Below are 24,783 nucleotides of genomic sequence, written 5' to 3'. Positions count from 1 at the left end.
GTGAAATCTTGAGGTATATTTATTTATGTTTGTCAGTTCCTTAAAGAGAAAGGAAGAGAGAGGGGAGAGAGAAAGAGAAGTTGATTGCCTTTGGAGCACGAGTTTCATAAAACCTCTCTAAAATGGGGCAAAATGAGTTGTTTCAAAAAACCAAAATGATGTCCCTAAACTATCTTGGTAAGCTTAGTTGGCTGGTATAAGAGAAAATAATTTAATTAGGAAAAGGAACTAGGAAATTGCATTAATTTAGTGACTTAAGTATGAAAATGAATGTGAAAAAAAAAAGCAAGTGTACATCAGCCAGAGGCATTTTTTATTCATTCTTGTTTCACCTTTTGGCATTCTGGAGAGTTTACATGAGCTGAGTAGGAAGGGCTTGTCTTGTTAGAAGCAAGAACCTAAGCCACATAGCCACAGTGAGCTTATTCCTTTTGCCCTGTTGCTATAGACAGTCTCAACTTTAACATTCAACTATTCTGTATTTCCCTCTTTTATTAGAAGCATGAAAAGCAAATGCCACATCCTGAACTCAAGAGAGCAATCATTTGCATGTCCCAGGGTGTGGAATAACTTGTTCCTGTTGGCTAGGACAGCAGAGTGTAATGGTTAGAGCACAGGCTTTGGGAGCGCAAAATCCTAATTTAGATTCTATCTCAGGCACTACTCTCTGGTTGAACTTGGGGAAAATGTTTTCAGTTACATAATGGGAATAATAAGTCCCATCTCAGAAGGCCATTGGGAGGACTAAACCAAAATCAATTTGGTCACTTGTAAGCTGTTACGTGGTATCTGGCACACGTGCTAGGCCCTGAGTTTGGTGATACTAGTGGGATGTGTATCGTTTTATGTCGTTTTAGACAGGGGAGGCAGTCAGAGATTCTACTCTAATCCTCTCATTTCCATCCTACTAGTATATAGATTGAATACTTCTCTTCCAGCCATTGTTTAGAAGCAAACAGAGAAGTTTTGCTCCCTTGGTCATGAAAAAAAAAAAAAAAAGAACTGTTATTGGAGGTGCCCAGGAGAAGCAACAAGATTATAGTAAATATAATAATGGCTGAAATAAGAGGAATCAAACAGGAATAAAGTTTTCCTTTGTCCTAACTTAAAATAATGAAAAATAAACACCAGAGGCAGATTTCTCTTGAAGACAAAGATAGTCAAATTTCTGAGCCCTCATTTCCTGAACACTTTCTAAAGCAATATTTACTTTCAGGTTGAATTTTGTATTGTCTTCCTCAAGGAGGGTCCTCAGAATCATATCAGCTTCAAGCTGCATAAGACCCGGGTCCACCCTTGTGAAAGTGGTTTCTAGTTACATGTTCTCATATTCTTCCATACTAAACTTTTTATTTAAACTTTGAATGTGAAATTTGGAATCTGATGTACAAAACAAACAGAAGGAAAGTGATCATCTGATTAACTGGCAAAACTCTCGCACTCCGAAAGCACTGACATATGTTCACTCAGCAGTAGAACAGTACATCACATTTGGGTAATGCTTGCTCAATTATAGAGCATCATTTGAAAACTTCTTACCTGACAAATAGCATATACGTTAATGAGCAGACAAACCATAAGTGAATAGCGGGTAGATGATTAGAAATTGAAGACATCCTTGCAACAAGGATCCATGTCTGATTAAATAAGCAACATTACCAACATCACCAACTTCCCAGAGAGCCCCCTACACCCTGTCATTCATTTATTTTCTCAATTTCTTTAATCTGAGAAACTTCAAACCTTCAAAGAAATGAAATAATACAATCACCACGACACACGTTTTAGCCAGATTCATCCACCTCAACCGTTAACATGGAGCCACATCCCCTTGTTCCTGCAGTCTCCCTCCCATCGTCTCTCTCATTTAGCTATTTGAGAAGTATCGTAACACCTCGCTCCTAAAAATTTCATGCATTCCCTAAGAGTAGGACATTCTCCTATATAACCGCATTACCATTATTACAATAAAATAAGTGTTGATTCAGCGACACCATCTAATATCTAGTCCACATTCAGATTTCCCAATGTCCCCAAAGTTCCTTTTTAATTTTTTTCTCCATCCATGATATAATCAGTGTTTCTGTGTTGCTTCTGTTTGTCATGGCTCTTTGGTCTTCTTTACTCTTGAACAGTCTCAGAACTATTTCTGCCTTTGGGACATTGAAAGCACAAAATACCTTACGAAGTGTCCGAGAGCTGAGTTTTGAAAGTGAGTCTCCTGACTTTCCTCTTGTTCATGTTTATCATGTCTACTCTTAAGTGTGGCTACCTCAGATGTCCCAGGCAAGACCAGCTACATAATTTTGGAAACTGAGCAAAATTAAAATTTAGGACCTCTTGTTAAAAAGCAGGGGGAGAATGCTGTTTAAGATACTAAAATATAAAGCTTCTACCTTTAAAAAGATTTTATTACTGTGAAATGTAATGGGGTAGCAGTAATACATAAAAAACAACATAAACTTATAAATTACAAAAATAAATTTTCATGTCATATTTTTATACAATAAATAATAATACTAATAAAGCCAATTCTTTATTAATAAGGACTACTATGGTATCTTGATCGATCATGAGATTTTTCTGGCTCTCTCTTCTGCCTATTCCTTTATTAGATCAATCAAATTTATAGTTTTAGCAACTTCATTCTCAGTCAGTATAATTGAAAATAATCATTGTTGGCAAATGAAACGTAGCAAATGATTTTTTATAATTTTTAGCTTTGAGAAGGACTTTATTTATGCCGATGCAACTGTTACTATAGCTGTTAAGAGTATTTTATATGCTTCACAATATGGGGAGAAATTTTTGATAAGACATTTTGAAATACAAATTTTAGAATATCTAGACTAATGATTCTTGAGAAACAATTTTTCTAAAAAGATTTAACTCTTTGTACAGATCCATGTTGTGTAAGCCTGAATATAATTTTAAGTGTAAATTTATACGATGGCATTTAAATGTTTCCTCTGACATTTTATGTAACTTACAGAGGTCACACAAGAAACTGAAGATGGCTTCACGGTGTGTATATAATTCAAATGCCTATTTATGTATTATACTGCTGTATCTTCAATTACAAGGAAACATTCATATAAAATTGTTTTCTTGTTAATAATTGGTTAATCCAAAGCTTCAAATGAAAATAGCATTCTTTTCTATCAAATGTGATCATTTTAAAATTTAATTTCTATTTCTAAGCTTCTGAATAGTTGCTTTGCAATGGTACAACTGTTTTCAAGCACACAGATTCTAAAGTTTTTGAAGAATTCTAGTAACGTCTTTTTTTTTTTTTGGCTGTGTTGGGTCTTCATTGCTGCACGCGGGCTTTCTCTAGTTGTGGCGAGCAGGGGCTATTCTTCCTTGCAGTGCTCGGGCTTCTCACTGCGGTGGCTTCTCTTGTTGTGGAGCACGGGCTCAGTAGTTGTGGCTCACGGGCTTGTTGCTCTGCGGCATGTAGGATCTTCCCAGACCAGGGATTGAACCTGTGTCCCCTGTATTGGCAGGCAGATTCTTAACCACTGCGCCACCAGGGAAGTCTGCTAGTAACTTGTTAATATGCCTTATTGCAATGTCTATGCATACACTATTATTTTGTAGTAATTTACTGATGAAGTTTACTGCCTGAGTGCCAGTAGTTCCTGTGCTGGTTGTATATAGTCAAAATGAATGTGCATCCCATCACTTCTTTGGAGATCCGTGGTGCCCTGGACTGCCCTAGGCATGAACATGGACACTGTGCACCCAGGCCAATTGTACAGCACGTAAGCTGCCCACCGCCCCTCTGTGTCCATCAGCCTGAGCCCATACGTGCTGCTGACAGGTATATCTACTCTGCTCACAGGCATGCTCTATTGTCTCATCACACTTCACTTACAAAACACAAAATCAAAGATAAAAGGATTAAGAATTTCAAGACAGACTAGCAGAGCATTAAATCAAACTCAGGACTCTTCTGAGAGTGGGGCCCTCTGACTGCAGAGATCACAGACCCATGAAGCTGGCTGGCCCCAGGGACCTGCTAGGAAATTGTTCCTAATAAGGTCAGAGGCAAGCGAGTATAGGCACATGCATCATTTCTACAACTGGGTCCACAGCCAACTGGGCCATCAAGGACCAGTGAGAGATGTCTGCTTCCAGGAAACTCCAGCACATTGCTGCTGTAGGGCAGAGGGTCTCACACTTGGTGTGCCTCAGAGTGACACGGAGGGTGACTAAGATATGGGTTGCTGTGCCAAACCCCAGAGTTTCTGACTTTGGAGGTCTGGGAGGGCCCATGAATCTGCATTTCTGGGTGATACTGACGTAGCGACTGCACTTTGAGGACCACTGCCATAGGGTAGAGTGGTACCGGTTTGCTTGAGAGAGGTACCATTTTTGCTAAGAGAGAGCCAAAGCCCGGATTTCACGTAAAACCTTCCAATTTTCAAAAAATATTTGCTTGAAAGTTTTCAAACACCAAATGTAACATATGTGTAGGTAGAATTTGACCTGAGTGTTCTTGGTTTATTACTCTCCTGCCAGAAATTATGCTAAATTAGATCGAAATAACACTCAAAATCTTAATGCTGAAAAATCTAGTAGGAAATTGGGTCAGGGATACAATTCCTGAAGAGCCATCACCAATGAAAGCAGACTGCATTATTTATTCTAATAAATTTTAGATAAAACTGCTATTATTGTTCCCCTGGACTCTAGTAAAAAAACAAAACGTACGATGAGTAAAATTCATGGATACCTTCCGACTTACGTTATCAAAAGAAAAGGAAAACACATTACACAAATTAGGTAACGGATTTCCCACTGTGGGTAGGAGTTACAAGGTAAAATAGAGATATAGTGTCTGCCTCATTTTCGTCTGAAATGTCAAGTGCCTCTTTCACATGAAGCCATCTCTCTCTGACACCTTCAACTCCCTTTTCCTCCAATCCCCAAACTTTCCTTTATCACAAATACCATACCATTGGCTGTGCAAATCCAATATTCAACCGTTCTAATTAAGATTGGGGAGAAAGGAATGAAGGCACGTTTTTCATAAAGTGAAAAACTACAGCTGAATTCGTTTTACTTAGCAGCAATTAAAACACATTTGTGAATTTATAAATATTTTGTAGCGTGGTTCGGCAAGTGTTTCTAATTTGAGCGATGACAGGTGTTTGTTTAAAATAAATAGCGATCCTGGGGTCTTTTACTTAAGATTCAAAATATGTCACTGTGGAAGAATGAAATTGAATGTAAGCTGTGTTTTCCCCAGAAACCAGTTGTGATATGCCCTGTTTAGTTAACTTTGACATATGTCAGTGTAGCACGTGAAAAGTGCCTACTATGTGTCAGTGGCTACTTCTCCTACTCGCATTTAATCTTCAGAACAATTCTGAGACATAGGTCTTTTAGCCCCTTGTTATGGATGAGGAAGCCGAGTTCACAAAGGGTAAGTGACTTAGCCAAGGTCATATGGCCAAGAAGTAACAGAGATGAAATCTGAGCACAAAGCCTGGATCTTACCCCTCGGGATAGTCACTGGTGATGACCCTTACCTTCGCCAACCCTAGCTCGGATGAATACCTGCAGGGGCTGTCCCATTAGAGCAATGTCAGTCTTACACGCAGCTTACAGGGATGGGTAGCTGAGGGCTTAAGTGAACAGTGATCCACGTGCCCCCCTGGATTTGTTTTTGGGAGATGATTGCAAGATTAAATCCTAGACTGTGAAGTCAGACTGTAGTCAAATTTGATCTTTGTCACTTAGTAGTTTATGACCTTTGGCAAGTTGCTTGGCTGCTCAAAGCCTCAGTTTCCCTCCTTGGTAAAATGAGGATGATAATAGCACATACCCCAGGGACTGCACTGAGGATAAAATTAGATGACGAGTCGCTGGGCAGTCCACCTGGCACACTGTGGATGCTCAATAAATCTGGGCTATTATGATGTTGCTTCATTTAAAGGGATTTTTGGGAGCACCTCCACCTCCAAATACCTCATCTACCCAAGAGCCACTTCTGAAGTCACAACAGGACAAATTCAGCAGGTCACTGACTCCTACTCTTAAGAGTCAATTCAGGTGTCATTTCTCCCAGGAAACTTTCCCATACATTTTGTACACATTTGCCTAGCATTCTGCTTATCAGATTATACACTATAGTAAAATAAATTCTTTTCTATTATGAAGTTTACTAATTTGACGTTTGCTCTACTTAGGCTGTGCGTTCTCTGAGAACTGACCTTCTTTCTTTCTTACCCACCTTGGGGTCGATCTAGAAGTGCTGGCTCTTGCCCTAACCTGCTGGCACAGGGTCCTACCTCTGCAAAGCAGCCCCTCTGCCTGCAAAGCATTTCTGCGAATCACCAATAGTGTCGCTTTGTCTGGCAGGCACCATGGCCCTGCTGAGTTCTGTGAACTCACCTGCCTCTCCCTCTGGGTGTCACTTCCCCTGGTCCACCACAATCATCACCCCCCAAGCAGTGTAGGGACACCCTAAGTAACAAAACTGAGCAGTGGTCTGTGAACAAGGGGAAAAGCATCTTCTTTGCTGTCTGGATTTTGCTTTTTCCTACAATTTCCTTCAGTAATTGTGGAGTAGGAATGGTGGGGAAATGGGAGTGATTCACTTTAGGTGAAGGCATTACAGGGGGCATTGTCTACAGACATTAAAAACTGGGACTTCCCTGCTGGCCCAGTGGTTAAGACTCTGCGCTCCCAATGCAGAGGGCCCAGGTTCAATCTCTGCTCAGGGAAGTAGATCCCACATGCTTCAGCGAAGATCTAGCATGCTGCAACTGAGAGCTGGTGAAGCCAAATAAATAAATATTAAAAATAATAAAACCGGACTTCTCTGGTGGCGCAGTGGTTGAGAGTCCGCCTGCCGATGCAGGGGAGATAGGTTTGTGCCCCGGTCCGGGAAGATCCCACATGCTGCAGAGTGGCTGGGCCCGTGAGCCGTGGCCGCTGAGCCTGCGCATCCGAAGCCTGTGCTCCGCAGCGGGAAAGGCCGCAGCAGTGAGAGGCCACAACAGTGAGAGGCCCGCGTACCGCAAAAATAAAAAAAATAAAAAAATAATAAAACCAACTAGAAGTCAATCTGCTTTTCTTTTTTTTTTCTTTTTCTCTGGCCACACCACTCGGCTTGCAGGATCTCAGTTCTCCGACCAGGAATTGAACCCCTGGTTGAACCCAGGCCACGGGCAGTGAAAGCCCCAAATCCAAACCACGAGACCACCAGGGAACTCCCTCAATCTGCTTTACACTATCACTATGCACTGGCAGTTCCAACAGTGCTAAACTAGTCCTCCCTGAAGAGCACCTTTAGTTGAGCTAAATTCTAAACAACTGCTGCAGTCGTTGTAGTTTTAATAATAATAAAACAATGACTATTTTAAGAGGCGATAAGGAAGAAGAAGCAGTTAAGTCTAAAATGTTGACTCAATTTCCCTTTCTTATCAAGTGGTGACTGGGAGTGAAGCAACATTTTACAGACTCTACCATTTTGAATCCTAAGGGTATTTGGTGCTTTGATCTTTCAATAGGGCAGACAGTTGAAACTCAGCAAACAAGAATTTAAGTAAGACTTCCAGAATTCTATGGAGACTGCCAGCTGTGGGCCTCCCTGTTGTTTGGACTGTAGCACCACCCACTGCCTTCAGAGTGCCTCCTGACACCCTGCCCCACCCTCGGGAAATTCAGGGAGGCCCACGAAACTCCATGGACTCCTGGTAAGATGGCCTTTGCGGCAGCCATGCCACCACCCACCTCACCCCTACCACCTGACCAAGAACAAGTCTAAGAAAAGGCTATGAGGGCTTCCCTGATGGCACAGTGGTTGAGAGTCCGCCTGCCGATGCAGGGGACACGGGTTCGTGCCCCGGTCCGGGAAGATCCCACATGCCATGGAGCGGCTGGGCCCGTGAGCCATGGCCGCTGAGCCTGTGCATCCGGAGCCTGTGCTCTGCAACGGGAGAGGCCACAACAGTGAGAGGCCCGCGTACCGTAAAAAAAAAAGAAAAAAAAAAAGAAAAGAAAAGGCTATGAGCAGAGCTTAGTATTCACCTTCATCTAAAAGGCCATCACAGTCAAGCCAGTTATGCTTTTAAATCAATCACTGACAGAAGTTCAGGATTTCCAAGTTCCCATCATTACTCAGGTTTTTATTCTCCTGTAGCCCTGTAATCCCCTAGTCTGACCCAATCTCCCACCACTTCTCTGCCTCACAAACCCTTTCACTCTTTGACCTGAGATTTAGAGTCTATTATCAGCCGAATTCCCATTATCTACAACACTTCCTCCAGATGCGTCCTTTTCCTTCTTTCTCTAGCAGCAGTCTGGCTGTTGTCTGACAGCACTACTCCCCCCAACAGCCTTCACCAGCAACGATGATGTTTTTCTCCTGCTCCCATGTACCCTAGGGCTTGGGCATCACGTGGTATCTTCCTAGCTCCTCTTGGCCACTTCTATACAATTTCTTATCCCTTCTTCCTCAAACATGCAGGCCTCTTAGACCCACATCTGTCAGGCAGGACCACCAACCATCCCTCCTTGGTTTACTCATCTAACAAGTATGCAACTTGACCTCCATATTCATTGAAAATATTAGCATCCAGCTCACTGCCTTTCTTGACAAAATTAACCCCATCCCTGTCATATTCTTGGCAGCTTCAACATCTAACAAAATAATCTGCCCATCACTCTAGCCTCTCACTTCCAACAATCTATCCTTCAGTTCATCTTAGGTATTAACTCCTATGATCTTAACAACTTAGATTTTTATAATCCCACACCCATGGTTATGTTACTTCCACTATCTTGATTTTAAGCATTGTACACTCTGACCATCAGTTCTATCTCTCTAGCTCACACAGTCTAACATCTGTCTCAATCCAACCATTCTTTGATCTTCATTGGAACTTCCAATCTATTGACTTTAATCTGCCTATCAGTCCCCCTAATGGGCTCATACCTTTCATTGCTCGACTTAGATTCCATGGATCACACAGTTTATATGGGTCAAAATCAGAGAGAGGCTGGGTATTTCTGATTCAAAATCTCTGATGAAGATGCCAGCTAGCACGATGGTTATCTAAAGGCTTGACTGGGTCTGGAGGATCTGCTTCTAAGTTGGATCAGTCACATGGCTATTGGTAGGAGTCTTCAGTTCCTCACTAGGTGGACCTCTCCATAGGGCTGCTTGAGTATCTTTACAACATGGCAGCCAACTTCCCCCAGAGGAAAGGATCCAAGAATGAGAGCAAACAGGAAGCCACCACACCTTCTATGACCCAGTCTTAGAAGCCACACACCACTACGCCCACTATATTCTGTTAGAAAACAAGCACTTTGTCCAGAGCACACCCAAAAGGAGGAAAATTATACTCCACCTCTTGAAGAGAGGAGTGTCCATGAGTTTTGTGTACATATTTTAGAACTGCACACCACTTAACAGGTGAGGAAATTGATGTGTATAGAGGGCAAATAACTTACCTGTGGTCACATAGTCTCAAACATGATAGGATTCTACTTCTTGCTTAAATTCCTGATCAGTGGATGCTTTGCCAAGTGGTAGCTCAAAGATCCAGTATCCTTTCATTTTATGGCTCTACTATCTTCAATACATGGCTTCCAAGACTGGCATTTTTGTCTACATTAAGCCCTGGAAAGGGAAAGAAGATGGAGAATCAAACATGGGATGTTTTTATGGGTCAGTCTTAGGAATGACATAGCATCATTTCTGCTCACACTCCATTGGCTAGAACTCAGTCACATGGCCACAACTACGCTCAAGGAACTTGCAAAATGTAATCTAGCTATGTATTCAGGAAGAAGAGGAAATGGATTTGGTAAGAAGTTAGCCCTTTGCAACACACAACCCCCATGCTCATGCTTGTAGTCACTGTGATGGGACAACGTCCACATACATGTGTTAGTAGGAAAACGATGGCAGATGGAGGAGCAGGTAGGATCATAAACTGCTTCCACAAATAGAAATTTTGTGTCTTTTTAGGATACAATGGCAAAACCACATGGTATACCTTCAAATTGTTTCCAATTTTCTTTTAAATGTTCAATTGTTTGTTGACTAAAACCACCACTGGACACATATATCCATTCCATTATTTGTCTAAAAATAAGTTGTGTAGGCCATCCTATACACAAATATATAGTTGCAGGCAAAATATGTTCTCTTCTCTTCACAATATGGATATAAGACTCATTGGGGGCTTTATTTTGGAATTATCTAGAAAGTGAGGTTAATCTCCCACTTAATTTACAAAACAATGCTATCCAAAGGAAACAAACACAAATTAATCTGTACCAATGCTCCTGCTAGTTTAGAAGTTTAGCCCCACTGAAAGTCTCTCCCAGGTAGTTCTTAGATTCTCCAGGGGTAGTAGCATCTAGTGTGTGCTCAGCAACAAAAACACGCCTGCTTCACTGCTCCAACGTCTTACCAAGGCACCTGGCCACTGACTATAGGCAAGAGGCCTCTAGAGAAATACTGTTCCACCATGTTCACCACCATGTTGCCACCAATTCTCTGCTGGTGGCAACTCTAAACCCTGGGTGTCAAAGCTGCACTATGATCTTTGGCACTGTTTGGACTAACACTCATGAATATTTCATGAACACATATCCTTACTTTCTGGCTTTACCACTTGCAGTAGATTATAATGTTGTTCAGGAAATATTTACTCACTTCCCCCTCCCTCACGACGGGAGAATGTGTCCTTCCCATCGATGTTGGTCTTAGGTATATGATTTGTTTTAACCTCATGGTGGGTGAATGGACTTCCATACATTTTGGTCTTGAATTCACCCATGTAACTTGCTTTTACCGAGGAGATATTAGTGTATAAGGTATATGCAGAAGTTTGAAATGTGCTTGGCATTTTAGGATAACTTGTATGCAGATTTTATGCATCAAGAGGCAAGTTTCATCCTCTTCTGTGGTCTCAAGATCAGTCCTTGAGGCTGAGCCAGGGGAGTAGACACCAATCCATCCATCCCACTGTTTTTCCTCCTCCTCTGTTCCATTCAGACACTCCAGGATCAAACCAATCAAAGTGAAACAAGGACCTAAATCCAGTTTGGGACTCAGCTGGGATCTCCTGGTACATTTGACAAACAGTGACCTGCCCATGTTCTTCATGAGTCAGCTTGTAGAATTTCTTAAGAATGGCATTTGGAAATAAAACTTTGGAATGAGATTTCATTACCCCCTTAAAAATTCAGGCTTAACGTTTCCTTTGAAAGAGAAGTTTACTGAAGTTTTCTCTAATTAGGCTTTCATGAGTCATAGGTCTTTCACATAAGTGAACTCTCCCTGCAGGGTCAATGGAGTCTTCGGTGGCAAATATTTTACAAAGAAGGCATTTGTTTCAGAAATAAACATTTAATTTGGATGAATTTTAATAGCCACAGTGCTTGATTGTGATGAAAACGTTTACTAGCAGCATTTCTGCTTCGGAACCATTTGTTTCTATTATTTTGACAGAAATAAAATTTGGTTGGTTGTTGTTTGAGATGTGAAATGGTTTTGTAAGCATTTCAGCTTGATGCCCAGGCAGGCAGTCACAATAATTCTTCTCCAGATAAATGGGAACCACCATTTTTCTATTCATGACTTCAATAAGGAAGTTTAACCAGTGAAAGGATTTACAAAACACTGCATCGTAAAAACCCTAAAGAAAATTCAACAAAAGTTAGACACTGTAAATATTTTTGCAAAGGTCTGGGCAATCTTTTCTTTCTATAAATACTTGCTGCACAGTAAGAGAAATGAAAAGTCAAAAGAGAAAACTGTGTTGTCTCATTTATAGTTTGGAACAGCAAATATTGAATTCAGCGGAGGGTTATTATATGCCTTATGAGTTGTACATAAGGTGGAAAAGTAGGGTAAATTTCCTGTCAGCATATTAAGCAACATAAAAGTGAATTCTGTAATTAAATCATTTTTTTTTACTCATCAAAATTGAAAATAAGAGAAAACAACTTTTGAAGAAGTCCAGGGTCAATCGGCTAAATAAACTAAAGTCATTCAGTCAACTAGCATTGATTGGATTTTAGCAAGATGAAATTGACTTGCTCCATCTCCACCGACTTCACAAACTAATTAAAAAAGCACATTAGTGACATCTTTAATCAGCTAAGGAAGATAAGTGGGCTTCAAAGCAATCAACTACAAAACTCTGTCAAGAATAGCAATAGATCCTCAAAGAACTTCAGAGAGATTTCTGAAAGTTACTCACCTCAATCAGAAAAACAAAAACTCAGAGCCATGCGCTTGTATTTTGGGGGGACATTTTTGGACAATGTGGCCGACTTATAAGAAAGAAAACCACACACCAGCAGGGCATATATTAGCATCCAAGATCTCACTCAACTTCAGTCCACCTAAATTCCCATCAAGCAAGAGTAATAACAATACTTGGATCAGAAGGGCTTGAAGGGTCATTGGACAAATCATTTAAGATGTCTGGAAATGTACAAGCTCGTATAGTCCTTAAATGGAATAGAGGATTATTAGATTACCTTTTGCAAGGAACAGTGACTGCGGGTCAGTAAAAGACCTTGCATTGTGAGTACCTCATTCTTTTTACCATCCAAAACACCACAGACCATTCTGCTCATTTTTTGAATAAAAGAATGAATAAAAGAAGCACTTTGAGCTTATTTAATAGCACAAGAAATGTTCTCTTCTTTCTATGTGCTTTCAGTCTCAAAGTACTGAAAGTTTAATTTTTTAATGAAAGATATCTACTTATTCAAAGCTCTGTGCTATTGACAATTCTAGGAAAAAGATTCAGAAAAAGTCTGAAAATAGAAATTTCTTTTCTTTAACTCTTAGATGATATAAAAAGAAGAAACAAAAAGAAAGGAGGGAAAAAAGAAAGAAAAGACAGAATGACACAGGAGACTATACGTGTCTAATATAGTGTTAAGTTTTCATGTCATTCTTATTGGTGTTTAGTGATAGCCACTGCTTCTCTCTCTCTCTCTCTCTTCCTCTCTCTTTCTCTATCCTAGGTGTCTTTTTAAATTTATGTCTGCATACTCTATTTAGAGTTATTGTTATTTTATACATGTGAAAATATTTCTAAACCTTTCAAAAAATAATAAACTTCCATGAAATACCTTGACTCAATGATTGTGGGGCTGACAGGGGATAACGCATACAGCTAGGGTAATATGAGCCACTCAGGGTGTCTCAGAACAGAAGCCAGGTACCAACTAGCATGAAAGTACTTAAATATACAACTGCTACAGAAATACCAGTGCATATCTGCTAAATAAAAGCAGTGCTGGCTGCCTTTCTTTTCTGTGTCTGTGTATAAACATTCCTTAATTCAGAAACTCATACACAGGAACCAAGAAATTTAAATTATACATTGAAAGTTAGAGCAGAAAGACAGAGCTTAGGAAGCACAAATCCTGGTTTTAGAATAAGGAGTCATGAGCAACATACCTGCACTCATAAAGCTCTTTGTGTCAGAGTTCAGGCTAGATGGAGTATCTTTTAAACTATACAATATTCTTTTTCAACAGCTCAAGGAGAGAGTACCTATTACACTAAGTAGATTTTCTATCACATTGGTCAACAGCTGGGGGAAAATCAATTTCAGGCCATAGACCAGAGAATTAAAAGTCTTACTTAAGAAGTGAAATGTTACTGGTCCTTACGAAAATTACAAATTTCCCCTACACCCCACTCCCCCATCAAGACATTCGGACAGATAATAATGATAGGCAATTTATATCAAAAGAATGGATGAAACAGATGGAAAGCAATACTTTCACAGGTTTGCTTTGTGGAAATACCACAGGAAATTAACCAGTGAGCCACATTTCTCTTCACTTCTATTTCACTCCTTCAGGAGGCAGGCATGATGGTCTTATAGGAAGACATCACCTTCGGTGGCAGATGGATATGGCACAAATCTCAGTGTGGCCATTTCATAAGTAGTTAAAACCTGAATTTAATTCTTGGTATTATAGCTGCAAAATAGGAGTAATAATACTTGCAACCTGTTTGTTGTGGAAATTAAATAAGAAATCTACGTATAAGTCATCAGCCTCACCTGCCTGTGGCTACAAAATGATGTTGCATTTTCTTTTCAGGCCCAGACTATTATGATCTGAACACTTCACAGCTAACTCCTGGCACAGAAAACCTCCTCAAAGTTTTGTGGGTATTTCCCAGCATCCTGCCTTCCACGTGGTCTAGAACAAATCTGTCAGTTTCCTCCCCTTGCATCTTCTCCTGTGCTGCTGACAATCTTCCTGATAGCACTTCCCTTCTGGGAAGCTATTCTTGACCACAGGCCCCCACTGCTCCTCCCTGATTTGATCGTGAGCTTATTGCTGAACCCAATTCCCCACATTACAACCGGGAAAGGATTAGGGAAGATGTGATTTACTCTCAACTGAGGTTTAGGGTTACAGGGAATAACTCACAACTGCTAGCATCCCACATGCCCAAAATCTTCCTTAGCTCCACTTATTAGGTCAACACCCATTCTACCTTCCAGCCTGCCTCCTTGCACAAGGGTCCACTAATTCTCACCACTGGAAATTCTCCACATACTCCCACATCTTGAGTCCGGGACAACCTTCACTTCCCCACCTGGAGACCCATAAAAGAAAAGTATCCTCTCCACCAGTCCAAGGGCTAGCTCATGTCCAGCCCTAGAACTTCCTACTTCCAGGATAGTGATTAACCTTGCATCCAGGTCAAAATGACCACCCATCATGTGTGGTCTAGCCAGATGGCTCAGCTATGACATTCCTTAGAGTCAACGGGATATTTTCCAAAGTCTGGTATATTCAGTCTCAAATAACAACACATGTAGGAGAAGAGTCACTCAGTCCAAGTTGCTAAGACACACCCAGCATTTAAAACATTTTTTTTCAAAGTATTTTTTCCAAAATGAAGTACAAAATCATGACAAAGTACACATCACTCTTGTCATGGCCTGGTCTCACATTCTAATCTCTTGTCAGCAAGGCTCAGTGACACACACACACACACACACACAGGATCTAATAAGAAAAATGAAATGGATTTAGAGATAAATCACAGCCTAAACCTAAAATAAGAAACTTCTTACAAACCCATAATTAATAGACTTTCAGTTTAAAAAGACTCCAGTCTCCCATGATATATAGTAATACTTGTGGCTATTGTTATTTATGATTATAATCAGTATTAGTAGGATGAAGTAGTAGTTTGTAATATCCAAACTAAGAAAATGAAGGTCAGACACTAAATCTTAGGTGACAGTCCTGGGGGCATATGTATTATATGACTAAGATTGTAGGGCATGAAGGTAAGGAGTTACCATTTCTTAAGTGTCTATCACCATGTACCTGGCCACGTAACAACTATTTACTTTCACAAAGCAACCTTAAATGTTAGATATCAGTCCCATTTTACAGATGAGGAAAGTAATCAAGTTCCCTAAGATGACCCTGGTAATGAATGGTGAGGCTAGAATTCATGTCCAGTCTATTTGACACAAAAGCCAATGATCTTTCTAATCTTCTTAACACATTCTTCAAAAAAATCTAGAAACAATAAATGCTGGAGAGGGTGTGGAGAAAACAGAACACTCTTGCACTGCTGGTGGGAATGTGAATTGGTACAGCCACTATGGAGAACAGTATGGAGGTTCCTTAAAAAACTACAAATAGGAGTTGAGGAGACTTCCGGGAAGATGGTGTAAGAGTAAGACACGGAGATCACCTTCCTCCCCACAGATACACCAGAAATACATCTACACGTGGAACAACTCCTACAGAATACCTACTGAACACTGGAAGAAGACCTCAGACCTCCTGAAAGACAAGAAACCCCCCACTTACCCGGGTAGGGCAAAAGAAAAAAGAATAAACAGAGACAAAAGGATAGGGACGGGACGTGCACCAGTGGGAGGGAGCTGTGAAGGAGGAAAGGTTTTCACACACTAGGAGCCCCTTCGCGGTTGGAGACTGCGGGTGGCGGAGGGGGAAAGCTTCGGGGCCGCGGAGGAGAGCGCAGCAACAGGGGTGCGGGGGGCAAAGCGGAGAGATTCCCGCACAGAGGATCAGGGCCGACCAGCACTCACCAGGCCGAGAGGCTTGTCTGCTCACCCGCCGGGGCGGGCGGGGCTGGGAGCTGAGGCTCGGGCTTCGGTCAGAGCGCAGGGAGAGGACTGGGGTTGGCAGCGTGAACACAGCCTGCAGGGGGTTAGTGCGCCACAGCTGGCCGGGAGGGAGTCCGGCGAAAAGTCTGGACCTGCCGAAAAGGAAAGAGGCTTTTTCTTCCCTGTTTCCGGGTGCGCGAGGGGAGGGGAGTAAGAGCGCTGCTTAAAGGAGCTCCAGAGACAGGCGCGAGCCGCGGCTAAAAGCGCGGACCCCAGAGATACCCCGGGAGCCATGCGAACAAAGACGAGAAAGGGAAATTTCTCCCAGCAGCCTCAGGAGCAGCGGATGAAATCTCCACAATCAACTTGACGTACCTGCATCTGTGGAATACTTGAATAGACAATGCATCATCCCAAATTGAGGAGGTGGACTTTGGGAGCAAGATATATTATTTTTTCCCCTTTTCCTCTTTTTGTGAGTGTGTATGTGTATGCTTCTGTGTGAGATTTTGTCTGTATAGCTTTGCTTCCACCATTTGTCCCAGGGTTCTATCCATCCGTTTTTATGTTGTTTTTACTCTTAATAATTTTTTTTATTTTAATAACTTTATTATATTTTATCTTACTTTAATTTATTTTACTTTATCTTCTTTCTTTCTTTTTTCCTTCCTTCCCTCCTTCCTTCCTTCCTCCCTCCCTCCCTCCCTCCTTTCTTTCGTCTTTTTCTTTCTTTCTTTCTACTTCTACTAATTATTTCTTTCTGCTTTTTCTCCCTTTTCTTCTGAGACGTGTGGATGAAAGGCTCTTGGTGCTGCAGCCAGGAGTTAGTGCTGTGCCTCTGAGGTCAGAGAGCCAACTTCAGGACACTGGTCCACAAGAGACCTCCCAGCTGCACATAATATCAAGTGGCGAAAATCTCCTAGAGATCTCTATCTCAACACCAGCACCCAGCTTCACTCAACGACCAGCAAGCTACAGTGCTGGACATCCTATGCCAAAGAACTAGCAAGACAGGAACACAACCCCACCCATTAGCAGAGAGGCTGCCCCAAATCATAATAAGTTGACAGACACCCCAAACACACCACCAGACATGGGACTGCCCACCAGAAAGACAAGATCCAGACTCATCCACCAGAACACAGGCACTAGTCCCCTCCACCAGGAAGCCTACACAACCCACAGAACCAGTCTTAGCCACTGGGGACAGACACCAAAAACAACAGGAACTATGAACCTGCAGCCTGCAAAAGGGAGACCCAAAACACAGTGGGCATATACCCTGAGAAAACCAAAATTCAAAAAGAGTCATGTACCAAAATCTTCATTGCAGCTCTATTTACAATAGCCCGGAGATGGAAACAACCTAAGTGTCCATCATCAGATGAATGGATAAAGAAGATGTGGCACATATATACAATGGAATATTACTAAGCCATAAAAAGAAATGAAATTGAGTTATTTGTAGTGAGGTGGATGGACCTAGAGTCTGTCATACAGAGTGAAGTAAGTCAGAAAGAGAAAGACAAATACCGTATGCTAACACATATATATGGAATTTAAGGGGAAAAAATGTCATGAAGAACCTAGGGGTAAGACAGGAATAAAGACACAGACCTACTAGAGAAGGGACTTGAGGATATGGGGAGGGGGAAGGGTAAGCTGTGACAAAGCGAGAGCGTGGCATGGACATATATACACTACCAAACGTAAAATAGATAGCTAGTGGGAAGTAGCCGCATAGCACAGGGAGATCAGCTCGGTGTCTTGTGACCACCTAGAGGGGTGGGATAGGGAGGGTGGGAGGGAGGGAGACGCAAGAGGGAGGAGATATGGGAACATATGTGTATGTGTGACTGATTTACTTTATTGTGGAGCAGAAGCTAACACCATTGTAAAGCAATTATACTCCAATAAAGATGTAAAAAAATAAAGAACCTATTGAGAATTCCAAAAAGAAAAAAGAAAATCAATAAGTACTTGGCGTTGTTAAAAACACTGTCGGCAAAGTAGGCTCAAGGTGATGTGAGGAATCACGCGGCCCAGACTGAGAGGATGAAGAAGACCTCTGTGAGGCACTGACTCAGGATCCTGAAGGATGATGGGCATTAACCAGGTGGGTATGGTCTATAAAAAGAATAGACAGCACAGGGGAGGCACTAAGGCATGAAAACGCTTGGTGCATTTGGAAAACTGTAGTAGTCTCAAGCTACTGTAGTTTGAGAAAACTGTAGTAGGTCTCTTTGAAACTTGGATAAGTGGTGCTTGCACCCTGAGGCTTAGTTTCTTCATGTGTGAATCAGAACTTATAAAAGTACCTTTTTTTGTAGACCTGGATGTTTTATTTGAGCTAAAGTAAATTTGCACTTAGCACAGTTCTTGGTCCTTAGATCACGGATAACTTTTCAGGTCACGGAGGATATGCCTTTGGTTAATAGTAACCGAAAATCATCTGGGTCAAACTGACTTAACAATAAGGGGAGACTTTTTAGACTTCTGATATGAAAAGTGCAGGAGTGAGTCAAGGCTTCAGGCATGATTCAGTCAGAGCGCCAGCCGGTGGAAAGCTGGTAAATGTTTAACAACCAGATCTGGAAGCGAGAAGGAGAGAAGGAGGAAGAGGAAAAAGAAAGAAGAGGAAAAGCGAAGGAGAAAAAGAAGCAGCAGCCCTTGATTTTTAGTGTCTGCAGATTTCTGTGGTGTGAATACTTCCACCGTGGCCAATATTAAGCTACCAACATGTTGACCGGCTCACAAGTTTCCTGAAAATTTAACGATTGGCTCTCGCTAGCTGGTTGGTGCTAGCCGGCTCCAGGAGACCACTGGCTCCAGCTCTGTTTCTCTGAGATTCTTTTCACCTATGTGTGTCACTTTCATACCGAAGGTGAATTTTCTCATGATCCCAGAATGGCTGCTAGAGGAAATGGTACATTTTGTTCATGCAGCAGTGGGGTAGGGTTTCAGATAGGTGGTTTCCCACCCTATGGAAAAGGAGTCTCAAGTTTCACTTTGATTGGACCTCCTCTGAACCAATCCTTGTGTCAAGGGTTTATTGTGATTCAGACCCACTAGGGTGACTATAGCTGGGGATAGGTCAGTCCCACTCAAATGACATAAAGAGAGGACATGTGTCCTCAAGTTAGGTGCTATTAGGAAGAGAACCAAGGGAGAGTGAATTCTGGTTGAGCTACCAGCAAAAGCCCAAGACACAGCCTGGGGAGTTTATACCTTATTGCTAGGATGATGCAAAAATCCTGGGGAGACAAATCATTGGAAATGTAGTCTCCCAATATCAGATGACAATCCGTATTTTAAAAATTTATCTAAAAAGCCCTGTTTCTGGCATCATGGCAGATTATATCAGGGGAAAATGTGTATTACGTTAGCTCAGGTTTTAACATCAGATATTTTATAAACAGCCAGGACCTAACCTTTAAAGAAGCAATTTACAAGGATCTTCTCATTTTACAAACGAGAATTTGTTTTGATTGTCCAAGTTCCTGACCATTTCGAGGGGGAGAAAAAGATGAACTCAATTAAACTTTAACTGAATAGTAAATGCTATGGTGATTCTATTATGTCATCCACAAGGTAATGCATAAGCAAGAAGAACCTACAGGGCAATTAGCCCCCTGAGAGATTCTAATATTTCAGTAAGTCATGGAAATAAATTCTGGGCAACTTAAAGAATAAAAACTCTATTAATTGTAATGTTCTCTTGCCCGTATAAAAAATTGTGCATGTGTGTCTTCTTGCCTTTTTCTATCAAGTAGTTCCTGAACTTCTTTGCAACTTTCCAGCCCCTCACACTTGCCTCTGGCTGATTTTAAATTATGCTAATTGAAAGAGGGAAAAATGCTGGTAATGGAATAAAATGGAATGCTATCTCTTATAGCATCTGGTGCAATCTGAGCCATTTAAAAGTGCATCTTATGGAACAGAGATCTGAATAAGCAATGCCAGTCTGATTACAAACAACGTGGGTCTCATTAGAATACGTCAGTCTGATTGCTAGGTAGTGATACACTGCAGATTACTAAGCCATAATTGCCTCTTACATATTATGGGTATAATATATAGTTTCTCTGGATGCATGTTAAAGACACTTTCTCTCATGGCTATCTTTTCCAGCTCTACACAAAGCAATGTCTATGTTCTACTAAGTTGATTTTAACTAGGTCCTTAGGTCCTAATTCTATTTTCTTCTAAGCATTCATCAAGTTTTCCACAGCAGTGCTGTAAACAAAGAATTATATCTAGGGCGATTGCCTGAAACAAGATATGTCAGGGGTCTATTACCCATTCAGCTGGGAGCAGTCAGTGGCTCAAGGCACTTCCTCCAAAGGGAAAGGGTAAAATCATTGAGGCCAAAGCCCATAATATAGCTACGAGTCTTAATTAGGTTGTTGATTTAAATGTGTGGTACATTTTTTCATTGTCAAAATCCATTTGGTCCTTTACTATGACTAGGAGAACTCAGACCTTAAGCTCAGGTCATGACTGCTTCACACTGGTCATTTCATGACTTAAAACCTCCTATATGGGTTCCGAAATCAGGACTCAACAGTCATACTTTCCAGTAGCACAATCTCTCCAACCTATGCTCCTGCATCACACGCTCTACCCCAGTCAGTTCATTGCAGCCCCTAGACCACCAATGAACAACAGGCAAATCTCCGTGCAGCTGCAAATCCAGGTAAGTCCTTGGACTCTGCCTTGGGGTGTGGAGGTAGATGCACCATGCGCTGGGAGTCAAGCAACAGGACATCAGAGTTGTGCAACATGGGGTGCATCTGTGGGCCTCTCCCTCCTTCAGTTTTCTCATCTGAATCCTCAGAGAATAGATGTCCAAATAGTGTTGCAGAGAACTTTCATTCTGTGGAGATGTTAAAAGGGTTTCATTATCAAGTGTATTTGGAAAATGTGCAGTTAAAGTAGCAAAATTGGTTCCTTTCCCACAGGACTTCTCAGAGCCTTTAATGTATTAAAATGTTTTATGAATCTCCAAAAGGGAGTAGTGAAATGTATCATTGTTTTCCAATCTTATTTGACCATAGAAACCTTCTGGCCCCAACTTACCATCTATTTAATAATACTCATTAACATCTTATCAACCTAATGTTTTATCTAAATACCTACTCTCTATTGTGTCACATTGGGACAACATGGCTTATTCACGTGGTCTAACTGGCCTGTGTAGACATCCATATTTGCAGCTCTGGCTTTCCTTAGAATTGATGACTGAATTCTCACAAGACCCTGACAAAGTAGGCTCCCATTTTAAAGATGAGTAAACTGAGTTTCAGGGCAGTTAAGTGATTTGCCCAAGGTCACACAGATAGTGAGTAGCCAAGGCAGGGTCCACATCAAATCTGTGCACTTTTTTATTCCATCATGCTCAGTCTTTACTTCGGTTAATTTTTCTCTCGTCTTTGGACCCATCTTTTTTTTCTATTTGGTTAATAACTAGCCTCTTTGTCACAGGTCATCATCAAATGAAGAATGGCATTTGAGAAACGCTGTCCATGGTTTTTATGAATAGAACATGAAAATGATAGTTAAAGAAAATCACCACTTCCTCCCCCGCTATGTATCACAGGTGGTATCTTAGCAATAATAGCTTACACTCTGCTTTTAGTGAAAAGTAGACTTTGAAAATTAATTCTCACAAAACAAAGTGTGTAGGTGAACATTGTGCTTAAGGTATAGTTTGTTTCAGTAGAGTTTATCAAAAGTAATTAACATGACAAATCTGTCAAAAGTAAGCCATCTGGCACCAGAATAGGCAAGTCGTGTTTAAGGAAGAATGCACTGATGGATATACTGCTCACAGTGGCATGTAACATCATCATCAAACTGGAACGTACGCATCGGACAAATTGATTAATAAGATAGAAGGGAGCAACCCGGGTTCATCACATGGTATGGCAGTGGGAGTAGAGGCGACAAGCAATCTCTGAAGTCCAGCTACTTGTCTTTAAATCCCAAATTCCAACACTTATTAGCAAGGTGGCCTGGGACTAGCTGTCTAATCAACTTATGCCTTAGTGTTTTCATCTATAAAATGGGTGTAAGAGCGCTTCTGTCACAGGCTGTTGTATTTAAATAGAGTTTAGTACATGGCAGGCATGCCGTTAAGTGTTCACAAATGTTTAGAGGAATGAAATCCTCTAAGCCTGCACTTTGTCTCTAACTCTGAAGATGTCTCAGAATAAGTCTTCAGGGTTATGTCCATCTGATAGGCATCAAGGGGTTAAGGTGGTGTGGTTTTACACACTCTAGTTGTGTCTTTATTTGGAGGAAAAAATAACGCCTTAAATCTGTTGCTTGCATTAGGATTTATTCTATGCTCCCTACCCCCCTTTCCTCCTAGGGAAACTGAGTGGCTAAGGCAATTTAAACCCTAAGAGGCAGGTACTTCTGTGTATTAACTGAATGTTGTGTGTAGCCAAAGTGTAGAGATCTGTGATGCAGAAAGGAAAATGCAATCCCTAAAGCATCTAGATAGACACGGATGACAATGCAAGTGTTGTAACAAGTCTGCTGACGCTTGCTGCATCTCTGGGAAATGACCACGGGACACGCTTATGGGAGATCAGGCAAAGCTTACAGATGCACTTCACTTCTACTGGAAGCTTTCCCTGACCTCCCCTAGGTGCACGGGGCTGCTGTACTTGTGATAGAGCCTGGCTAACTACTATAATCATTTTAGTTCTTTTTCCTGTGCACACTTCCCAGCCTTCAAACAGGTTAGCCCCGTGTGATTGGGTTCTGGTCAACGAAGAAGGGAGGTAGGAATATAAGCCCTTTCCAAGCCTGGCCTTAAAGCCTCAAGACAATCTTCCACATTCTCTTCCCATTACATGTTGCCTTGGACACCACACGTGGCAGCCTCACAAGGGAGGGGAAGAGCTTGGATTCCTGAGTCACTGCTTGGAAAGTTGCCAGGAAGATCCTCTGAATCTTCTCCAGGCTGTGATGTGAGCTGGAAATAAAACTTTAGTGTTTTCACCGCTGAGAATATAGGGTCAGAAGCTAGCTTGCACTGCACTGAAATAAATCTCATAATTATGAAGATTACATGTGGCAATTTTGACACCACTCTACCAGCTCATTCTAGAAAATGTAGAGGAAAATACCGACAACGTGATGGTTAATTTTATGTGTCAAACGGATAGGCCATGGGGTGCCCAGGTTAAACATCATTTCTGGGTGTGCCTGTGAGGGTGTTTTCAGTTGAGATTAGCGTTTGAATCAGTGGACTCGGCAGCTTGCCCTCCCCACTGTGGGTCCGCATCATCCAGTATGTTAGGATATAGATGGAGGAATCCCCACCCCGCCCCTTTTTCCCTGCCTCACTGTTTGAGCTGAGACATTTCATCTCATCTTCTCCTGCCCTTGGGTAAGGATTTACCATTGGCTTGACTGGTTCTCAGGCCTTTGGACTTGGGCTGAATTTTACCTCTGGCCTTCCTGGGTATCCAGTTTGCAGACTGTGGAACTTTTCACTCTCCATAAGTTTGTGAGCCATTTCCTCATAAAGAGTGTCTTTATATACTTATATCTTTATATCTCCATATATAGATAGAGATACATCTCCTATTAGTTATTTCTCTGGAGAATCACAGTTGCTTTTCCATCTCGCTGAACAAATCGGGGAGAAAATGTCAAGCCTAGTCTCTTTCCAATCACAAATACGTTGTCAACTACTCTACATATCAATATAGCTGATTCTAGAGAGGTGTTTCAGTAAGAAATAAACACGAAATAACCAGATGTAACCCAGATTCATTTCAAGGCCCATGTTTTAAAATGTCCCTGGTAACACTAAAAGGCATGCCCCATTCTCTGAAGCTAGCTGCACTTAAGTGCTTTAATATATTATAGTAAGTCTTCGAGTCTGATTTCCAATTGACAAAGGCTTAGCCAATGGTAGCTTATTGAATGAAATAATGTGGAGAGCATCCATTCTTAAAACTGTGGCCTTTAATATTTTCGTATCCTACACCAATTTAAGATTTGATAACATTTATTAACTTTCTCCCCATCAAACCACACCTATAATCATTAACAACTGCACCATGTTTTAAGAAAACTTTTCGACACCTTGGAGCTCCAGTGGTGTATCGTCAAGGGTCCATGGATCCTGGATTAAAAGCTCATGGTAGGGACGCGTAGCTAGCCACTTGGATCAGTAGCAACGGTGTTAGAGTGGGTGTAGAATTGGGAATGTTAAAGACAGCTTGTATCCTCAGAAGAGCTACTGTTTGTTGAGTTCTGGCTAGATGCTAGACATTGTACTAACATTTGGATATAGTCTTCATAAAAGCTCTTGGCATTGTAATTGCCATTCTACAAAGAAACGGGCACAGGGAAATTAAGAAACTTGCCTTAGATTGTATGATGAGTAAGAGGTGGAGACTGAATTCTAACCAAAGTTCAGTCTTAATTACAGTGGGATACAGGATCTCACGGAATCTAAGTTAGATTTGCTAATATGTTGTTCTCAAGGGCGAGGACCATTTAGAAATCAACGCTTTTCATTCTCTAAATAAGCAAAATTAGAATTGAAGATTTTGTGTTCTAACCAAATGACAACAAGCGATTAATTTAGAAACACGATGCATGTGGCAGAAGTTGTTGAAAAGAGACAACTAGATTCCACGTTTGTATA

The sequence above is a fragment of the Neophocaena asiaeorientalis genome, unplaced genomic scaffold (genome assembly GCF_003031525.2).
Source record: "Neophocaena asiaeorientalis asiaeorientalis breed wild unplaced genomic scaffold, Neophocaena_asiaeorientalis_V1.1 scaffold86, whole genome shotgun sequence".
NCBI lineage: Eukaryota > Metazoa > Chordata > Mammalia > Artiodactyla > Phocoenidae > Neophocaena > Neophocaena asiaeorientalis.
Note: the sequence above shows the minus strand (reverse complement) of the source record.